This window comes from Amia ocellicauda, chromosome 21, assembly GCF_036373705.1.
Source record: "Amia ocellicauda isolate fAmiCal2 chromosome 21, fAmiCal2.hap1, whole genome shotgun sequence".
Taxonomy (NCBI): Eukaryota; Metazoa; Chordata; class Actinopteri; order Amiiformes; family Amiidae; genus Amia; species Amia ocellicauda.
The window spans coordinates 12,350,941-12,370,171 of record NC_089870.1 but is presented as its reverse complement, the minus strand read 5'-3'; the positions used below and the strand labels follow the sequence as shown (position 1 = coordinate 12,370,171).

Sequence of the window (19,231 nt, the reverse complement as noted above, 5' to 3'; positions counted from 1 at the left end):
AAAGGAACTATATAGCAGATGCTATAACCTAATGGTTTCCACTTTTACAGTAATAACCTAAGTTTTTTCCACCCAGAACATTAGCAAATATTTTAAAGTCTAAAGTGCTATACTGTGTATTTCATATGTATACTTCTATATTTATAATGGATACAGTGATGCAATTGTTTTTAAATGTAAGTCATATGATAGCTTTAGCTATAATATTAACCCATAAACCCATTAAAATAAAAGGTTCAGTGTTCAGTTGGATTAAAAGTTTGAACTGTTAGAAATCTAGGACTTAAACTAGGAAATACTGTTCTTGCAGATGGTGAGAGTCAACGATATAATAAACAAGATCTAGCCCAATGATATGCATTTGATTTCATATCTTTATTAGGTGGCTTTGTTTATTTTTTCTCCCGCATTCTTTTTTATGCATTCGTCAAGCTGAACCTTGAACAGCAACATCACAGAAGTAGATAAATAGAGAAATAAGCAGTACAGCAAAATGACAAAGTAAAATAAAACAACAGCTTGGAACAATGGAGATCAAAACAGATCAATGAGAAATATATTTTCTTTAAAAACAAGTGTTGTGTAGAGTCCCTGTCAAGCATTTCCAGGATGGCATTAATCAACTATAGAAGAGTTGATATTGAAGAATGCTCGAACTGGAAAATAAAGCAACCAATTGATAATGCATCAAAAAAAGAGCCATCATTTGTTTGAAATGGGTAAACGACATGGGATATTGGATTAATCATTCTAGTTGATGTAGTAAGAAAGTCAAACCAAAGCTTGTCAAAAAATAGCTGAAAGTATGCTATAATCTTTCACTTTGTCCAGTTCCCAAGTCAGTCATTAAACAGGGTCTCCATGCAGCAGACTGACAAAATGAAGTGTATTATAAAAGTTAAGGCAAATTATGTGCTGATGGCAATGTAGTTTTGCAGCTACTCTGGCCCGAGTTTCAACTTCTTGATTATGATATATATATATATATATATATATATATATATATATATATATATATATATATATAGATAGATAGAGATATACACACACACACACGTGAAGGCTGTCAGGATGTGCTGATGAATTTTCCTTTAAGTCTTTCTCTGGACTGACACACATTAATAGATCATGGTTGTGCTCTTAAAAGACACAATTAGGTTCTGCTGTGCGTGGAGATTTCTGATTGTTTCTGATTAAAAGTTTTAAGTAAAACAAGGTGAGGTGTGTGAGGTGACAGGTTATCAGTAAAAAGCCTATATATCTTTTTGAACTGACACCACAAGTGTGTATGCAGTAGCACCCAATTGTGTGATTTAAAGATTTCTGACAGTCCTAACACACGCATACACTATATGTGTGTGTGTATGTATGTGTTTGTGGTTCATTACATTTTGTTTTGGATTATCATCATGTTTGACTGGCTGTACTTTTGAATTTTAACATGCCAACTGTAAACCAATATGTGAAATACAGAAATACCACAACTCTGCATTAGTCCTTTAAATTGAATGGCTAGATCTGTGTGTGTGTGTATATATATACACACACACACACACACACACACACATACACACATACATACATATATACACTCACCTAAAGGATTATTAGGAACACCATACTAATATTGTGTTTGACCCCCTTTCGCCTTAAGAACTGCCTTAATTCTACGTGGCATTGATTCAACAAGGTGCTGAAAGCATTCTTTAGAAATGTTGGCCCATATTGATAGGATAGCATCTTGCAGTTGATGGAAATTTGTGGGATGCACATCCAGGGCATGAAGCTCCCGTTCCACCACATCCCAAAGATGCTCTATTGGGTTGAGATCTGGTGACTGTGGGGGCCAGTTTAGTACAGTGAACTCATTGTCATGTTCAAGAAACCAATTTGAAATGATTCGACCTTTGTGACATGGTGCATTATCCTGCTGGAAGTAGCCATCAGAGGATGGGTACATGGTGGTCATAAAGGGATGGACATGGTCAGAAACAATGCTCAGGTAGGCCGTGGCATTTAAACGATGCCCAATTGGCACTAAGGGGCCTAAAGTGTGCCAAGAAAACATCCCCCACACCATTACACCACCACCACCAGCCTGCACAGTGGTAACAAGGCATGATGGATCCATGTTCTCATTCTGTTTACGCCAAATTCTGACTCTACCATCTGAATGTCTCAACAGAAATCGTGACTCATCAGACCAGACCCTAGAAATGGTCGTGCGTGAAAATCCCAGTAACTGAGCAGATTGTGAAATACTCAGACCGGTCCGTCTGGCACCAACAACCATGCCACGCTCAAAATTGCTTAAATCACCTTTCTTTCCCATTCAGACATTCAGTTTGGAGTTCAGGAGATTGTCTTGACCAGGACCACACCCCTAAATGCATTGAAGCAACTGCCATGTGATTGGTTGGTTAGATAATTGCATTAATGAGAAATTGAACAGCTGTTCCTAATAATCCTTTAGGTGAGTGTATATACACACACACAGTGCTTTGAAAAAGTATTCAGACCCTTTTGCAGCTTTCACATTTTGTTGCTTTAAAGCTTGCAGTCATGACATTTTGAAGTATGAATTAATGTTATATACACAACTTACTCCACACATTAAAAGCAAAACAAAAACAAAGGAGTAAATAAATAACAAACAAAAGAAAAGAAATAAATATTGATAAATAAAAGTCATGATTGCATAAGTATTCAAACCCTTTGGTGTGGCTAACCTAAATTAACTCAGCTGCACAAAACAACCTCAATGAGTTACATAAATTGTTGAATGGCCTCTGTCTGTGCAATAACAATGGTTCTCATGTTTTCAGAATAAAAAACATCTGTCTCTATGAGGTTCCTTGGTCAAGGTAGTGAATGTCAAATAAAGAGTGAACCATGAAAACCATGGAGCATTCAAAGCAAATCAGGGATAAAGTAATTGAAAAGCACAGATAGGAAAAAAAGTCTCTGAATATCCCTGTAAACACAGTCTCAATCAACAACAAATACTGACTACCTTTCAGAAGGCAATAGAAAAAATGTACTTGCGGGTGACAGAAGCTGCACTGCATAACTGTATCGTGATTTATCAGGGAGGCTCAGCGAAAGATCTGTCATTTCTGACACTAAGACCCTGTTGCAGTCTCTGGTTGAGTGTGGGGCAATTATGGAAGAGGAAGCTTACAAGGCAATCCAAGATTTTTACTTAACATCTCTAAATTAATTGGAGCACTGGACACCAGCCTTTGAGTGTGCAGAAAAGCTCGAGTAGCCCATTTTAAGAAGCATGCCGGTGTGGGATAACATACAAAGCAGTCTTGCTACTTGCCAAACTAGAATTCCCACCCAGAGTCTGCTAGACGAAATTAATATTTTTGATAAATGTGCAAATATGCACAATAAATAATCTCCCATCAGCTGCCTGACTGGAACACTCAGAAAACGCCTTCTTCTAAACAGTGGCAGGATTACATCACTACAAAAGTGCAGTATTACAATCAGTATAAAATACAATAAGCATACATTCTAGTACAATGAGAAAACAAGTTGAATCATTCCACTCACCTACACTGGTTTGAATAGGCTAATGCACAGTAATATATGTTACAGTGTGTAATTTTCAAATGTGTTCCCAAGGTAACTTCAATATTTCAGTACAATCTACACAATGTAATTTGTTTAGACTTCATGTGACTTCAATGAAAGTTGTGGCTAAAACAGCAATGGACATCTTACCAAAAAATCAGATCAGAAATGAACTGAAGGAGATCTACAGTAAAATTGATCCCAGGATAAAATACCTTATAAAAGATTGGATGTTAGATCAGAAGCTTTTGTTGGAATGACCTGGAAACGAAAAGCTCTAGATTGAAACAAGTGGAAACCAGGGGCGTCGTCAGACTTCAGGTTTGAGCCCGGTCACCTGGGGTTGACACTGATCTCTCCGGTACGAGCGGGGGGGGGCTGACGTTGATTCTCCAGTAAGACCGGGGGGATCGACGTTATGGGAAATAATCTGAATTGGATCAAAAGACCTGGGGTTTAAGCCCCAGAAGCCCGGGTCTAACGACGCCGATGGTGGAAACCTCTTGGGTAGGACTTTATCCAGCAGTGGATCGACAAAGCTAGGTGATGATGTTGAGGAACTGTCATACACTAACCTTTCTAAGATAGGGGAGACTGTGGTAACTGAAGCCATCTTTGCTATTGTGAACGTTGACAGTTTCATTAGTTTCACTGTATTAACAGTATCCATGGAAACAGAATGGTTTGACATATCAGTTTACCAGGTTTAAAATAATTTCTAGTATGCTAATGCCAACAGATTGAAACTGTGGAAATCAATGTTTTAACTGCTATACCAGCACCCACACATATCCACCTCCACCTGTATTCATCGTTGCAATAAAATACAGGCAAGGTAATTATACTATTCGAAGCAGTAAATTATAAAGCTACAATTACTATTTTACAGATAGGGCCTGTTTGTAATATAATCAGCTTCCTTAAAGTCAAAGCTTTTCTTTTCTTTTCTTTTAAGAATCTCTTCTAAGCTGTTTGTTTATCTCAATAAACCATTTTTAAAGAGAGATATTTAGTGTTTTTCTATTAATGCTGCAGGCAGAATGGTGCTAGAACACAAAGAGATCCAGTTTTGGAGAACAGTGTCACATATCTTTTCATTTTCTTTCTATTTTTTTTTGCTTTTTCTAAATGTATGTATGCAAATAGACTTTCAACTTGTTAATGTGACGGAATTGAAGTGCTGATGAAAGCAGAATTAAACCTGGGGTGAGATCATTAGTAGTATTTATTTATTTACTACATTTGTAGTATTAGTTTTTATTTCTTACCAGAGGCCAGCGGCGGCTGGTGGGTGGGGCACGAAAAAACCTATGAACACGTGTAACAATGTATATTTGCACCCTAGTCAACAACATAGAACACATTTAAAGGGTAGTGGTCTCTGATTGAAGATGATGTAGACCAGCCCACCCTGCTCACTGATTGGGTTAGGAAGAACCGTCACTCAAGCGTAGGGGACCAATGGAGAGCTTTGACCTACGCCTCCCTCTATGCCCTGCTCTCATGACAAAACAGTGCCAAAACTCGTAAACGAAAAAAAAAAAAAAAAAGCAAAGAAACTGGCGGTGAAACAATAGGTTATTATCATAACCCTGGTTCCCTGAAAAAGAAAGCTTTCTGACCTGCCAATCATTGAAAACTTGTACCAAAGCTGCCCAATAGGGGCCCTGCTGTCAGGAGGAAGACCCGCCCCAGGCATCTCCTCCTGACTGCAGCTCCCTGCCATTTCTTCATCAGGAAGGTCGTCTGGCACACGATTATCCACAGACAAGGCGTGAATTTCACTAATTCTCCTTGCCGATGTTATGTCACTCCTTGAGTGAGAGGAAGCAGAGCTCCGTTGTGGAGATGGGCTCAAAGGGAGCACCGCTCAGTCCTTTCAGCATTAATTCCAAGTCCCAGGCTGGAATTGTGTCCTTTATTGGTGGTCTCATGCATCTCGCACCTTTCAGAAACTGGATTGCCAGGAAATGCACTCCTGGGGAGACATTGTCAATTTTATCATGACATGCCAAGATGGCAGCCAGATAAAATTTCAGGGTAGATGCAGATTTCCCGTCTTCAAGCAGCTGTTGCAGGAAGCACAGGATTGTCGATATGGGTTATGACACCGGATCCACACGCCTCTATACACCAGTTTTGAAAAACTAACCACTTGTAAGTATGTTGGGCCCAGGTGGAGTGGGCCTTGGCCGATTGCAGCGTTTCTACGACATTAACAGGCAGCCCCAGAGACATCAGGCGGTGCCTTTCAGGGGCCAAACTGAAGTTGTGCTGGGTTTGGGTGCCACAACAGTCCCTCTGCTTGACTCAGCGGAAGCGGAAGCTGCCATGGATCCGCGCTGATCATCTGTGCCAGTGTTGCAAACCACATGTGGAATGCTCTTTTCTTCAGAAACATGTTGAGGCCCCTCAGATCGAGAATGGGGCGGGAAGTGTCCATCCTTCTTTGGCACCAGGAAGTACCCCGAGTAGAAGCCTGCTCGAGAGTCTTTGTCGGCCACTAGTCGTATCGCTCATTTCTCCTGAGAGAGAGGTTGAGCCCTTTTGGGACATCCGGCAGTAGTGGGCAGCACCCCTCTGAAGGCCAGAGTGGAATTGGAGGGCGTATCCGTGGGTCATCGTCAGCTTGCCAGTGGTCGAGTCCGGTTGGTCTGTTAAGGGGGGGCGATGGCGGCCGCGTCCCTTCAGGGACAATCCTGTGGCTTCGCAGGGGGCTGTCGGGCTTCCGTCTTGCCCTTCGGCTTTCAGCTGGAGAGCCTTCCATTCCCTCTCGCCTGTGGCTGACTTCTGCGGCGTTGCTCAGGCTGCGAGCCACTAGATTGTTGTGGTCTGTTGTGGTCTGCCTTGGCCATGGCCTGATGGGTTGCCGGTATCCCCATAGGCGCTGCTACGGCGGCCACCTAACCTGCTGGAGATCAGCATATTTTGATGCCGTCTCCTTTGCCTTTACTGATTGTTCGATAGAGAGGTCCACCATCTCTCCGAATGTCTGGCCCAGGGTGATGGGAGCATTGAGGAGGACAGACTTCTCCTTGTCCTGGAGCTTCGCCTGCATCAGCCACAGATGGCATCTGGCTGCAACCATGGCTGTGAGAGATCTTCCCATGGCCTTCACCCCTTCTCAAAGTAAGTCAGTCATGTAGGCATTGACTAGCTCCATCTCCTCTACATTTTTCCAAATTTCTTCCTGGGATCACCAGGGAATGTACATCGCCAAAGCCGCACGTCACATCAGGGCTTTAAACTCTATACTCGGCGCCTGGAAATGCTCCGACACAGAACTCACTTCCTCGGTCTCCCCTGTAAAGGATGGAGGATCCGATATATCCGACCGCGAGGTCACATGGGACAACGCTTCTTTTGGTGGGGGCAGTGGCAGCACCCCGCGGTGATCATTGTCTCCCGCCGGAAGTCGCGCCGCCATGGAGTGCAGCATTTGTTGCTGGGAGTCCAGCCTGCGAGGAGGTGGAGAGGGGGTGACAGACTACACCATCGCTGGTGAAGGTTGGGGGGAAGGAGAGCGCCGCCTCCTTTGGAGAGACACTCACTGGGGGTCCATGCGGAGCCGAGCCCGCAGAAGAGCGGCGAGTGGAGCTTCCGCTGCTGCGGCTGGCCGATGGGGAGCTCCTGGCCCTCTTACAGCGTGTGGCCTCCGTAAATGCCGCACAGTGCACGCAGCCTCCTTCTCCTGTCAGTGCACTCTGGGCATGCTCCTCGCCCAGACAGTGCACACATAGGTCATGTCCATCGTACGAGGGCAGCTTGCCCTGACATCCGGAACAACGATGGAAAGCCCCCTTCGGCTTCATCCCGGTCAGCAGAACTGTGTCTATGTCTCTCTTGTTCAGACTCTCTAGGTATAGTGACAGTTCTTGTGCCAGATGGATCTCGCCAAACTCCTCAGCACTGATAATGTCCCCCTCGATGTTTAAGTCAAGGTTGTCGACGAGGTTCGAGAGGTCGAGGGAACCCACGGGATGCAGAAGGGTCGAGGATATCAACAAGAGAGTCGAGGGATCGACAGTTCGTCGAGGTCTATGTGATAGAGGTCGAGGTTCGCCGAGCGTTGCTCTGGACGTATCGAGCAGTTTAAAGTCTGTTGACAGGTCGAGAGAATAAGAGAGGACCTTTACGTTGAAGTGTTGGAACTTAATTTAATTTTGTTTTGTGCAACAGGCCTATTTATTTGTGACTTAAATTTAAGACCAAAAAATTGTGTTAAAAGCATTTAAGGGCTTTTGTGCAACTGGAGGAGTTGGTCAGGAACTGAGCAGTTCAGACCTCACCATTGGTCGATCCACCACTTGGGAGCAAGGGTGAAGAACCAGTACGTTCTGGAAGCAGTGGAGCAAAGTAGAGATACAGTCTTCTGGAGCAGGAAGACCAGAGTGGTCTGGCACTTTTTTACTAAGACAGGGTCTGGAACAAACTACTCTACACACTAGTATAAGTGTCTAGGTCTATTTATGAAAAATCCAGTTTGAATTCTAGGATTGAAAAACTACCAAACAAGCAATGGGACAGGAGGCCTACTCATTTGTATAATCTATTTTTTGATTTCTAAATAGGATCTTTGGTGTGTTATTGTCAGTATTGTCTTAAAAGAGCATGGCAGTCCATAATAAATTAACAAAACTTCGTTCCACTTTGGAGCACTACCTGTTTTTGTGTGTGTGTTTTTTTTTTTGTTTTCAGTTCCCTGTACTTTTTTTTAGCTTTTCAATTTCTAGTTTAAAAAAAAGGTTCTTCCTCAAACCACCTATGTTCACAAAATGTTATACTCTTGCCTATGGTACAGTACGTCTCTACCACCTGTTCTTCATAAACAATGTATGATATGAGAGAGTAATGTTTGGTATTAAATCACACATGCCATTAGTGAAATTGGAAATTAATTTCTTTGTAAGAAAGATAACGGTAGGTATTATATATAAATTATTGTTTAATCATGCAAATTATACAAGTAAACACATAAGATTAATTTAAAGTGAAAGTGAAATTATGAAAATGCTTGCCTTTGGTGTTGGCTTGACAACCTTTTAAAAATAAAGAAAAATAAACATTAATAAATAACTGAACTTAGGTAAAGTAAACTAATGAGCATTTGTTTAAGAAAATTGATTTGATATGATTTATCTACTTCACCGAAAAAAACAAAAAACATATATAATTATTTCTTCCCCTTTTGAATTTGACAGCAATTCTCTAGTAATGCATGTACAATTATAATTCATTTTAGAAATAAATTAATCCATGAGTCTGGTATTTGGGTTATGCTGAAGTAATGACAATTAATTGCACATACATCAAAACCAGACAACAATTTAACACAGTGGTCTAATCCATATACTAGAAGAACTGGAATTAGTGTAGGGTTTGCTACAGTTCAAATTTGGCAGATCGGTTCTCCCACTTGGACATGATGCAAATGTTTGCAGTGGACAGTGGACAAAATAAAGTAGTTTTATGGTAAAGCAAAATATAGTGTATGATACAATAACTAGGATATTAAAGTGTAGGATTATAATTCAACATTCTTGAGCAGAGCATGTAGAACTAAAAAGTATTTGTCATGGGAGGTGACTAGATGATTACATTGGAATTATTGTTTAATTGGGTTTTTGTAAAAGCACTTTTTTAATAGCTTTCATATGAATAAGGAGAGGCATTTTTGTTTTAATTGAATTTTCTTTATTTTTTCTTACACTATTGAGTTGTTTCTCAGGCAGGACTGTGGAGTAGTGGTTAGGGCTCTGGACTCATAACTGGAAGGTTCAAATCCTGGGTGGGGTAGTGCTGTTGTACCCTTGAGCAAGGTACTGCACTTAGATTGCTCCAGTAAAAATGCCCAGCTGTATAAATGCGTACAAATGTAAGTCGCCCTGGATAAGAGCGTCTGCTAAATGACAAATAATGTAATGTGATGTTTCTATGTCATTTTATAAGGTAATTACTTCATCAATGTTATCATTTATTGCACCTGTATTTTCCCCAGGTTTGAGTGATCGCAGCCTTTAAAGGGAGCTGGGGAGAGTGACAGAGGAACTACTGAACAGAAAAAGACAGGATATGAGCGGAGGCACACCAGAGGAATGCTGAACAGTGGCTGATTTTAAAGAAAGGGTTTTGCACCTTCCTAGAGACCAAAGAAAGTTCGGGGTAAGATTAACGGATTTTCCCTTTGGGTTCAATTCTGAATCATGATAATATAGAACAAGTACCTAAGCTGTTCAAAAACTGAGTGGAATGAAGCAAAAGAAATTCAGATTTCTGAGATGTTATTGATAGGAAAGGGGACCAGAAGTTCTTTATCAACTGGCCGAACCTGAGTGGGGGAATAGAGAGATTCCAGGATGAAGTGGAAAGGAAGATACATTGAGATCCTTTATCCTCTGAAACTGGGGTGGCATAGTACTTTTTGCAATACTAGGGTAGGGTAGAGTTGCTAGGGTAGCTAGGGTAGAGTTGCAGTGGTCTAATTAAGAAAAAAGTAGGGCCTAGAAAGCAGCTGAGCAGATTCAATTTTGTTTTAAGATAGAGCAAATACTGCAGATATAAAGAAAACATGTCAGGAGCTTGCAAAAAAATATAAAAAAATGTGCTGAGAATAGAAGAGGGAAGGACTGAAGTGAGTGGAGAGAGATAGATGCAATCAAAGGATATAGAGACCAAGGAATCAGAACAACAGGAGAAAGAAAAGGGGGTGTAGATTAGGTCAGATTCGATTTAATCTAAGTTGCATCCAGGGCAAAGGTAGAGTAGAGCAAGCAGGAGGGGTGGCGAGAGAATGGGATGATTTGACAGTTTAGGCAGAGGAAGAAAAGAGACTACACATAGTGGAGTCAATTGAGAGTTGAGTAATGGATCTGATGATGGGGGGGTGGGGTGAAGGAAGAGTGCAGAGGAGGATGAAAGTGGATTAAGAGGGAATGAAGGTTGCTTCTAGAGGAAAAGGAAGTGGAAGGAAGGGAAGATGGAGGAATGTACAGGGTAGATAAGAGGGGTGGGGTGATAGAGAGGGAGGAATGGGAAAATAATTAGGTCCAATTACCCTGGGAGTAGGGGACTAGCAAAGAGACTCAAATGGAGAAAGAGAAGCAGAGGAAGGAACCCAGAGTAGTTTGCATTTAATTATTGAATAGTAAAACTAATTAGAAGTATAAACGAAGCAGAAAAGGCAATGAGAGCTTCGGTACAACAATAGAAAATGGACTAAGAGTGTGATTGACAACATCAAGGACACAGGGGAAGAGCATGTTTGCAGTGTCAGACTTATTCAATCTAACAGAATATAATGCCAGAATGGACATAGCAGGATGCCAGTTCCTCCACCATGTCCTGCATGAAGTAGGGGAGTGTGAAAGCACAGAGGAAGAGTGGACATTTGGTGTAGCACTACTACGTTTCTATCAGAGACACAATAAAAAGTCAGGGGAGAGATTGGAGGTGTATGCAGAAATAAAGGGTGCTTATGTCAGCCTGGCACCAACATGAGGATGTGGCATGAGAAATCACAGAATGGGGTTAAGGTGAGAGTTAAGATAAGAAGGTCAGATCTGTCATAATGAGATGAAAATAAAAAGGGGGAATTTTGATTTCCCGGAATGGTGAGAAAGAAGGTTAGGCATTGTAGAGATTGTGAGAGTGGAGAATAGCAGAGAGGAGAAATAGATTGGAGGGTTGGGATGAGATATGAATGGAGGGAAGTACCATAAAGGGAAATAAAGCAGATCGAAGTGCAACACAGAAAAGGTCCGGGCAGGGTAGAGTATGCAAAGCAGAAGGAATGCATAGAAGCAACATGAATTTCGTAAGAGATTTTGTAATCAGGTAATTCAAATAATTGCAACATCAAATACACTATACCCATTATAATAACCAAAACAACTTCTTACAGTGGTATGAATCTTCCACCCATATATCTAAAAAGAAAGTGTCCTACAGGAACATTACACTCACCTAAAGGATTATTAGGAACACCTGTTCAATTTCTCATTAATGCAATTATCTAACCAACCAATCACATGGCAGTTGCTTCAATGCATTTAGGGGTGTGGTCCTGGTCAAGACAATCTCCTGAACTCCAAACTGAATGTCTGAATGGGAAAGAAAGGTGATTTAAGCAATTTTGAGCGTGGCATGGTTGTTGGTGCCAGACGGGCCGGTCTGAGTATTTCACAATCTGCTCAGTTACTGGGATTTTCACGCACAACCATTTCTAGGGTTTACAAAGAATGGTGTGAAAAGGGAAAAACATCCAGTATGCGGCAGTCCTGTGGGCGAAAATGCCTTGTTGATGCTAGAGGTCAGAGGAGAATGGGCCGACTGATTCAAGCTGATAGAAGAGCAACTTTGACTGAAATAACCACTCATTACAACCGAGGTATGCAGCAAAGCATTTGTGAAGCCACAACACGTACAACCTTGAGGCGGATGGGCTACAACAGCAGAAGACCCCACCGGGTACCACTCATCTCCACTACAAATAGGAAAAAGAGGCTACAATTTGCACAAGCTCACCAAAATTGGACAGTTGAAGACTGGAAAAATGTTGCCTGGTCTGATGAGTCTCGATTTCTGTTGAGACATTCAGATGGTAGAGTCAGAATTTGGCGTAAACAGAATGAGAACATGGATCCATCATGCCTTGTTACCACTGTGCAGGCTGGTGGTGGTGGTGTAATGGTGTGGGGGATATTTTCTTGGCACACTTTAGGCCCCTTACTGCCAATTGGGCATCGTTTAAATGCCACGGCCTACCTGAGCATTATTTCTGATCATGTCCATCCCTTTATGACCACCATGTACCCATCCTCTGATGGCTACTTCCAGCAGGATAATGCACCATGTCACAAAGTTCGAATCATTTCAAATTGGTTTCTTGAACATGACAATGAGTTCACTGTACTAAACTGGCCCCCACAGTCACCAGATCTCAACCCAATAGAGCATCTTTGGGATGTGGTGGAACGGGAGCTTCGTGCCCTGGATGTGCATCCCACAAATCTCCATCAACTGCAAGATGCTATCCTATCAATATGGGACAACATTTCTAAAGAATGCTTTCAGCACCTTGTTGAATATTGATTCAACAAGGTGCTGAAACGTAGAATTAAGGCAGTTCTGAAGGCGAAAGGGGGTCAAACGCAGTATTAGTATGGTGTTCCTAATAATCCTTTAGGTGTGTGTATATTACCAGTTCCAAAAAACTACTTCTGGTGTAGTATGAAAAGCAAAATTCTAGAATGCCACCTTAAAAATTATGTTGAAACAGTCTCAACAGCTCCTTTAGGAACACTGTAAAATACAGGGTATATCCTATTGTTTGCTTTGAATCTGTGCAATTCCTTACTGGTGAAGTCTGTCCCATTTTAAGACTTTGATTTCAAGCTGGCTATTTATTTTGCATAATTGCATTTTTAACTTCTTAAACTTACAAACGCTTGAATAGTTTGTCAATGATTAACAGTTACAGTTGCTCCCATAGCAGCAAGGAATGACTGTACAGTAATGTGTTCCTTACGCAACGTATGTTGTTGGATTCTGTGTATGTTGCTCAGGAAGAATCGGCAGGTGAGATATGCTCACAGTAAGATAGAGGGGGAGAGTGTGTTACATTCCAGGGGAATAAAGTTGGAGAGCTCAGTAGAAGGTGAAGAGGAGGACAGAAAGAAGAGATCAGATTTGGAAAGGTTAAGCTTAAAATGAAGTGAGTACATCCAGGAGGAGATAGCAGAGTGACATGAAGAGAGACAAGATGTGGGGGTCAGAGGACAGAAAAGACAGGAAGATCTGTGCATCATCTACATAGAATCGGTAGGAAAGCCATGTGGGGGCCCAGTGAGCAGATGTATAGAGAGAATAGAGGTGGGGGGGTTCAGGACAGAGCCTTTTAGCACAGAGTGTATAATTTTCATTATGAAGAATATGTGTTTTAGTATAAAATGTATGTTTTTCAGTATGTTTGCATAGATTTCACTGTATGCATTGCTGTGTATAGTGTATTTGTTTCAGTATGTTGATATGTATGTCGTATGCAACCTTTCATAATTAAATAGGTAGACATAGATGGTTTTCAAATCCTATGCATATTTTAGTGAGTCTAAGAGGTCTCCCATTGACTTTTCCATGTTGTCATAGCCTATTCTGCAAACATTTTCTGCTTTTCTGATCATATGGGGCAGTGGTGTAGTCCAGGGCATACGCAGGCAGATCTTGCATATACCCTTGTATAATTTCCTATAACGAATCATGCCCTTCCTTCGTCCACCATTCCCTGGTTGAACAAACACCATCACACATACTGGTACTTAAAACAACATACTTAAAAACAACATAACAAAAAAGCAAAACTGGAATAAAACAATACACATGCAACATACAGATACATACAAATCTAAAATAGGCCATACCAGTCTATAAAAAGTATTCAGTCTGAAGATGCTTTCCTAGCTTCCCTTTTAATATATTAAACAAGTAAGCATTATGAATATCAAAACGCAGATTATTCCACAATACAGGTACATAATGGCTAAAAGCTCATCCACCAAAATAGATATATTTAATTAATGCAGAGACCAAAAGCCCAGTTTTAGCTGGCATCTAGGGATGCAAGGCATAAGCATATTGTAAATGTAACTAGTCCCATTTCCAGAGATGGACATGAATGTCATTTAAAAAACTTGAAACGTAACTATGTATCAGTGGAATCTAGTGTGACTTGATAAGAACAAGTGTAAAATGGTCAGATCTTTAAGTATTCATCAGACTTTGAGCTGCTGTAAGAGACTGATTAGTATGCAAGGCATTATACAATAGTCCAGACGGCTTGACATCAATGCCTGGATCAAAGTCTCTGTATCAGATTCTTCAGCATATGAATGGACATAAGTAATATAAGTGATAACAAGTGGACTTCACTACAGCTGAAACATGAGGCTGAAAGTTTAGAAGAACACAATTCTAAGACTTTGTGCTGAGATCATGAACTTTGAATGTGGTTAATTTTGAATAACTTTAGATTTAAATACATATTATTTAAAAGTAATCTATTCCTTTAAGTATATAATTGAATTCAGTGTACTAAACTACATTTAAATTCAGGGAAAACTAAGGAGAGATTTCACTGTACATGTTTCATGCAACTGGCCATAGGCAGTTGGAGGTGTGCCTGAGTTCAGATCTGGGGTCTTACTATGTAGGCTATGCTTCACAAGTAATTTTAATATACTGTATGAGTTTCAGTATACAGTTTATTTGTTTACTTCACAGTGTGGGAGCCTCTGTATTTGTGTATCATTTCAGTGTAAAGTGTACAGATTTCAGTACAGTGTAGATAACATTTCCAGGTAGAGTGTACAACTTATAAATTGCAGGTATTTTGCTATAGAATGTTTCATATATATATATGTGTGTTTCAGTGTGTATCTGTGCATGTAGAGACTGGAGGGTAAAATTATGCTACAATATACCTCATAATATAAATTCCCAAGTTGCTTTCCATTGTACGATATGAATTTGCACAATTTTAATAGGCAACGCTTCCTGAGAAACAATAATTTACAATCCCAGGCTGAACAGCTTTCAGTCTAGTAAAATAAATTAAGACATAAAAACACAGACTAATGGACTCCTGTTTCTCACAAAACACATTCTTGAGATTCAAACGGTAAGCACCCCAGAACAAAGAACTAATTAAACTATAAACATTTTGCATAGTGTATCATTTTTATTCTGTGTATCTGTCGAAGACAAACACATGTATATTGCTGTCAATTCTTTACAACATTTTCCCTGTACATTTCTGGGTATAGTAAATCTGACTAGAGAGGCCTCCATTAATGTTACATTTAATATAACTATGACACATGCTTTGGGAAACACTCATTTTATTTGTTTTCATTTGTTTACGAACTTGAGTTCTGGGAGAATTTAGGCCAACTCAAGTATATTCAATGGAAAATGGAAATTAGGTAATGGAAACTATTTTATTGTGATTTAATTGAGATACATGAATTAATTAAACAGGTACACCATTAATTCCTATAGGAGCTAGAAAGGTATATTACCATAATGTTAGTAATACTACAACATTGTAATATATGTATGTGAATGGGGCACTCTACATTATGGTGGGTGATTGAGTAAATACTTTACACCAACATTGTATATGTCAGCATGGATGTTTATCTACACTAGTGCAGTTTATGTTCACTGGAGTGTCACATGTCACATATTTTACTATCAATTTACAGCACACATTTTCTCATCAGAGTATGCCACTTGTCTGCAATAATGTCTGTATATATTCTGGGAATTCAGATATGCATTGCTGTCACATTGTCAGCTCAGTCCTAACCATATTGTAGGAAATCGCACCTGAACAAGCATTCCATTTCATTGAATTCTTCAGAGATTTTACAGGCAGGCAATAGTCAGGGTGTAGTGGCCATACCACAGACACATTCATACTATATTTTATAATATGAAACCTGTTATACAACAGTTGTTTATCCCGGTGGAAGAACCAGTGAGGTACTGGGATGGCTGGGAAAGGTAGCTGCATCAGGATTGGCTAGCTCCTTACACAAGAGATTGTACAGCAAGCCAACCATCCCACCATGGAGTCCCCATTCACTTTCTTAGTAAATGTCCACTAAAGTTCACTAATTTTCACAGGAAGTTGACAGGATGGGCGGACAAAATGTGTTTCATGTCAATGGCTGTCCTCGTGGCTTTGAGACCTGGGGATTACCCTTAAGGGTGAGAAACACCACTGTGGACATAAATGGAGAAAGCACAGATTATTAAATTTCTCACGCATAGGAACTAGGCACATGAAGAAAGGTATGGTCAAGAGCAGGTGGGACCCAAGATTGGACCGACAGTGTCAGGTGACTCCAGCCTGTGGCCCATTATAGCTGCCCAATTCTGACTGCAGGGTGCTTTTTTATGCATGCAGCTGGAGCCCTTATCAGTCATCTCTACAAAGTCATCTAGAGACCGAGACCGAGAGAAATTGTTTCCTTATAATAAATTCTGCAGGTTTCTTGCTACGACTATCGGAGTTAAGCCAAGTATTGAACTCAGGGTTATTGTTATGGTACGTTCTGAACATGAAGATGTTTAATAAAACCGTGAATTTGAGAAACTTTAGACAGCAGACTAATTATTTTGTCACTACTCTCTTCGTTGTTTATTTATGGTAGTTTTCAACTCTACTGGGTGTCCCATAACATTTAACTAGTGTTAAGGTCGGGGAAATGGCAAGACAAGTCCATGAATGGGAAACCTTAAAATATTAATTTATGATTAAAGTAAAATCAGTGTAGTATGGCTCTGTTAAGTGACATTGCCAAGTTGAATAATTCAGACAGAAGTGATATTGAATTGCATTTCGTCCCAGTTTACTGAAAACAATAAGTAAATTTGGAAATTATATTTGTGAAAATAAAAATTCTACAATAAAGTAGGACATCTACTGGTGTCCTATTGCAAACCTATTAACTTTCCTGTGCCCACTGGATTTAGGATTGTAACAATTTCACTTTCATAAAAAAAAAAATCATATATATTATGAAACACTTGAAAATAAAATATGATTTAAGTAATAGTTTGACACAGTATGCATATGCCATAATGCCTGAACAGAGTCACTAATTTCACACAGGCTACGTTTCAGTTCAATGAATCAGACATGAAGATCTTATGCACTTAGGGCTGTAGTGATCTGCCATTGAATTATTTAGGGATCGGTGTCTGTGCTGCTGTAATTACAGATATTTTGCACTGAAATAAACAGGGGTACGTCTGCCTGTACCGCGGTGCCTGTCTGTCAGTACAACTGTAATACAGCAGGCTGACACTAGCATGCGCACTGCAGCCTCATGTCAATTTCAGTCTCCTCGGCAGCTAAGGCAGCACTGACTATCCAGGCAACAGCCTCTTCAGTTCCTGTTTCCGCCTCTTAGCTTTCAATCTTTTTTATATAATAATCCCACGAAACGTCAAACCGAATAGCCGTAGCCTGCGCCGGATCATCTGGATCTCTCGTGTGCTAAGCAAGGTATGTGTCTTTCCCCTCCTCCTCCGGATCGGGCTCTAAAACGCATAGAAATCAATTCTGGCGCTGCCGTCAGTGAGCGGTTTCCATCCCCGGCCTGTTGCTGAGCTGCCTGCTCCGGGCTGCTGCTGTGATCAGGATGCCAAAATAGCGGTCAGGGATGGTTTGCGTCTTTGGTCCCGTTAGAACTTCTTTTCGGTGCGATCTGGGTCTTTTCGGCAGGGTGAGCCCACAGCCCGGTGCCCTGCGTTGTGCATGCACTGGGCTCAGCTTTGGCAAGGGATTGCAGTAAGGTGCAAAGGATGCCTAGGGAAAAATGACAGAAAGCAGAAATCGCGACCTTTTATTTCCCTTTCTTCCATGCATGTGTTGCGGCGGAGTGGCGGCGGAAAAGGAGGCTATCCAGCAAGTGACATATCCCAGAAGAATGCAATCAGGCTCAATTGTGTTTGAAAGGCGTTTGGTGGTGGATGATTAAACTAAATGGAAATGATCTTAACAGACCGTGACACTGGGAATAATACGCTCCTTGTTTTGAAATAAAACAGCAGAGGTAGCTATAGCTGGCTGCGCCGTATCCCTGCTATAGTATAGCTAGACCTCATAATCCTACGCTGTGCTGATTTTTTTAAACTCTGCTGGGGAATCCCTGGTATACATCGACTTCTTGGGAAACGATGAAGGATAGCAAAAGAGATCCGATTGCCTTAAACGTTGGTTAGCACTGAAATATAATAAAAAAAAAATGGCATTGACGGGCATGTGCTTTGTGCGATCGTGTATTAGTCAAACATAAGATCTCACCCTGTAACCTACACCTTTTTTTTTTGCATAGTTGCATTACTGTTAACGTGTACGAAAGGGAAATTGAGTTGACCTGGAGGTTGTGGCAGTGAAGACTTGGTGTTTAGCTTAATAAATAACATGTGATTTCCCTTGCACACTCGCATCTCCTTTGATTTCCTATATAAGGGCTCATCCTAGGGGTTCTCAGTTTATCATGGTGTGTGAGCTAGCAGCCAACACAATGTTCATCATATCTTTTGTTGCGGTTTTCCTCAGCGCACTCAAGAAAAGAGCAGCTAGAGCTGTACGTATTTTAACTTGGCTATTTTGGGCATGCTGTAATCAGATAGCCATACCGAACGGATCTCGCATTATTCCCACATTTTTAAACGACAGCAAGGAGAAGGAGCAGGCGTGCATTTCGGTCAAGATGATGTGCGATTGAGATGGAGTCTTTAGATGGTATTAAAGATTAATCTCCCTGACAGGGACAAAAATGCACCACATATATAGGACATATCCAGTCTTCAGAACATACTGCATTCATTATGTGGTGCATTTCTTCATAAGCCTTTGCATTATTGTCGCAAGGCACCGATGCTCTGCTGTAGTCAATGTGAACGCATGTGGTGCCCATTCTCTTGTTTCTCGGAATGGGGACACAGTGGAGGAATCTCCATTTGTCTGCTGTATAAAATAATACGGCTACTTTAAGTTTTAGACACTTTTTGTGCGGCTAGGGGGAGCTATTATTCCAGGATCTTGACCTCTTGAGTTATAGTTCATGTTACTGTTTAG

The 19,231-nt window shown here is 40.8% G+C and overlaps 1 protein-coding gene across 3 annotated transcripts in view; it reads left to right on the top strand.

Moving 5' to 3' along the window:
• Positions 1 to 17,485: 17,485 nt before the first annotated feature.
• Positions 17,486 to 19,231, top strand: part of fut8a (fucosyltransferase 8a (alpha (1,6) fucosyltransferase)) — a 252,183-nt gene continuing 250,437 nt past the window's right edge. For all 3 annotated transcript variants that reach the window (XM_066694455.1, XM_066694458.1, XM_066694453.1), the window contains exon 1: positions 17,486 to 17,650. The gene's annotated coding sequence lies outside the window, so the exon portion shown is untranslated. The remainder of the gene's footprint in view (positions 17,651 to 19,231) is intronic.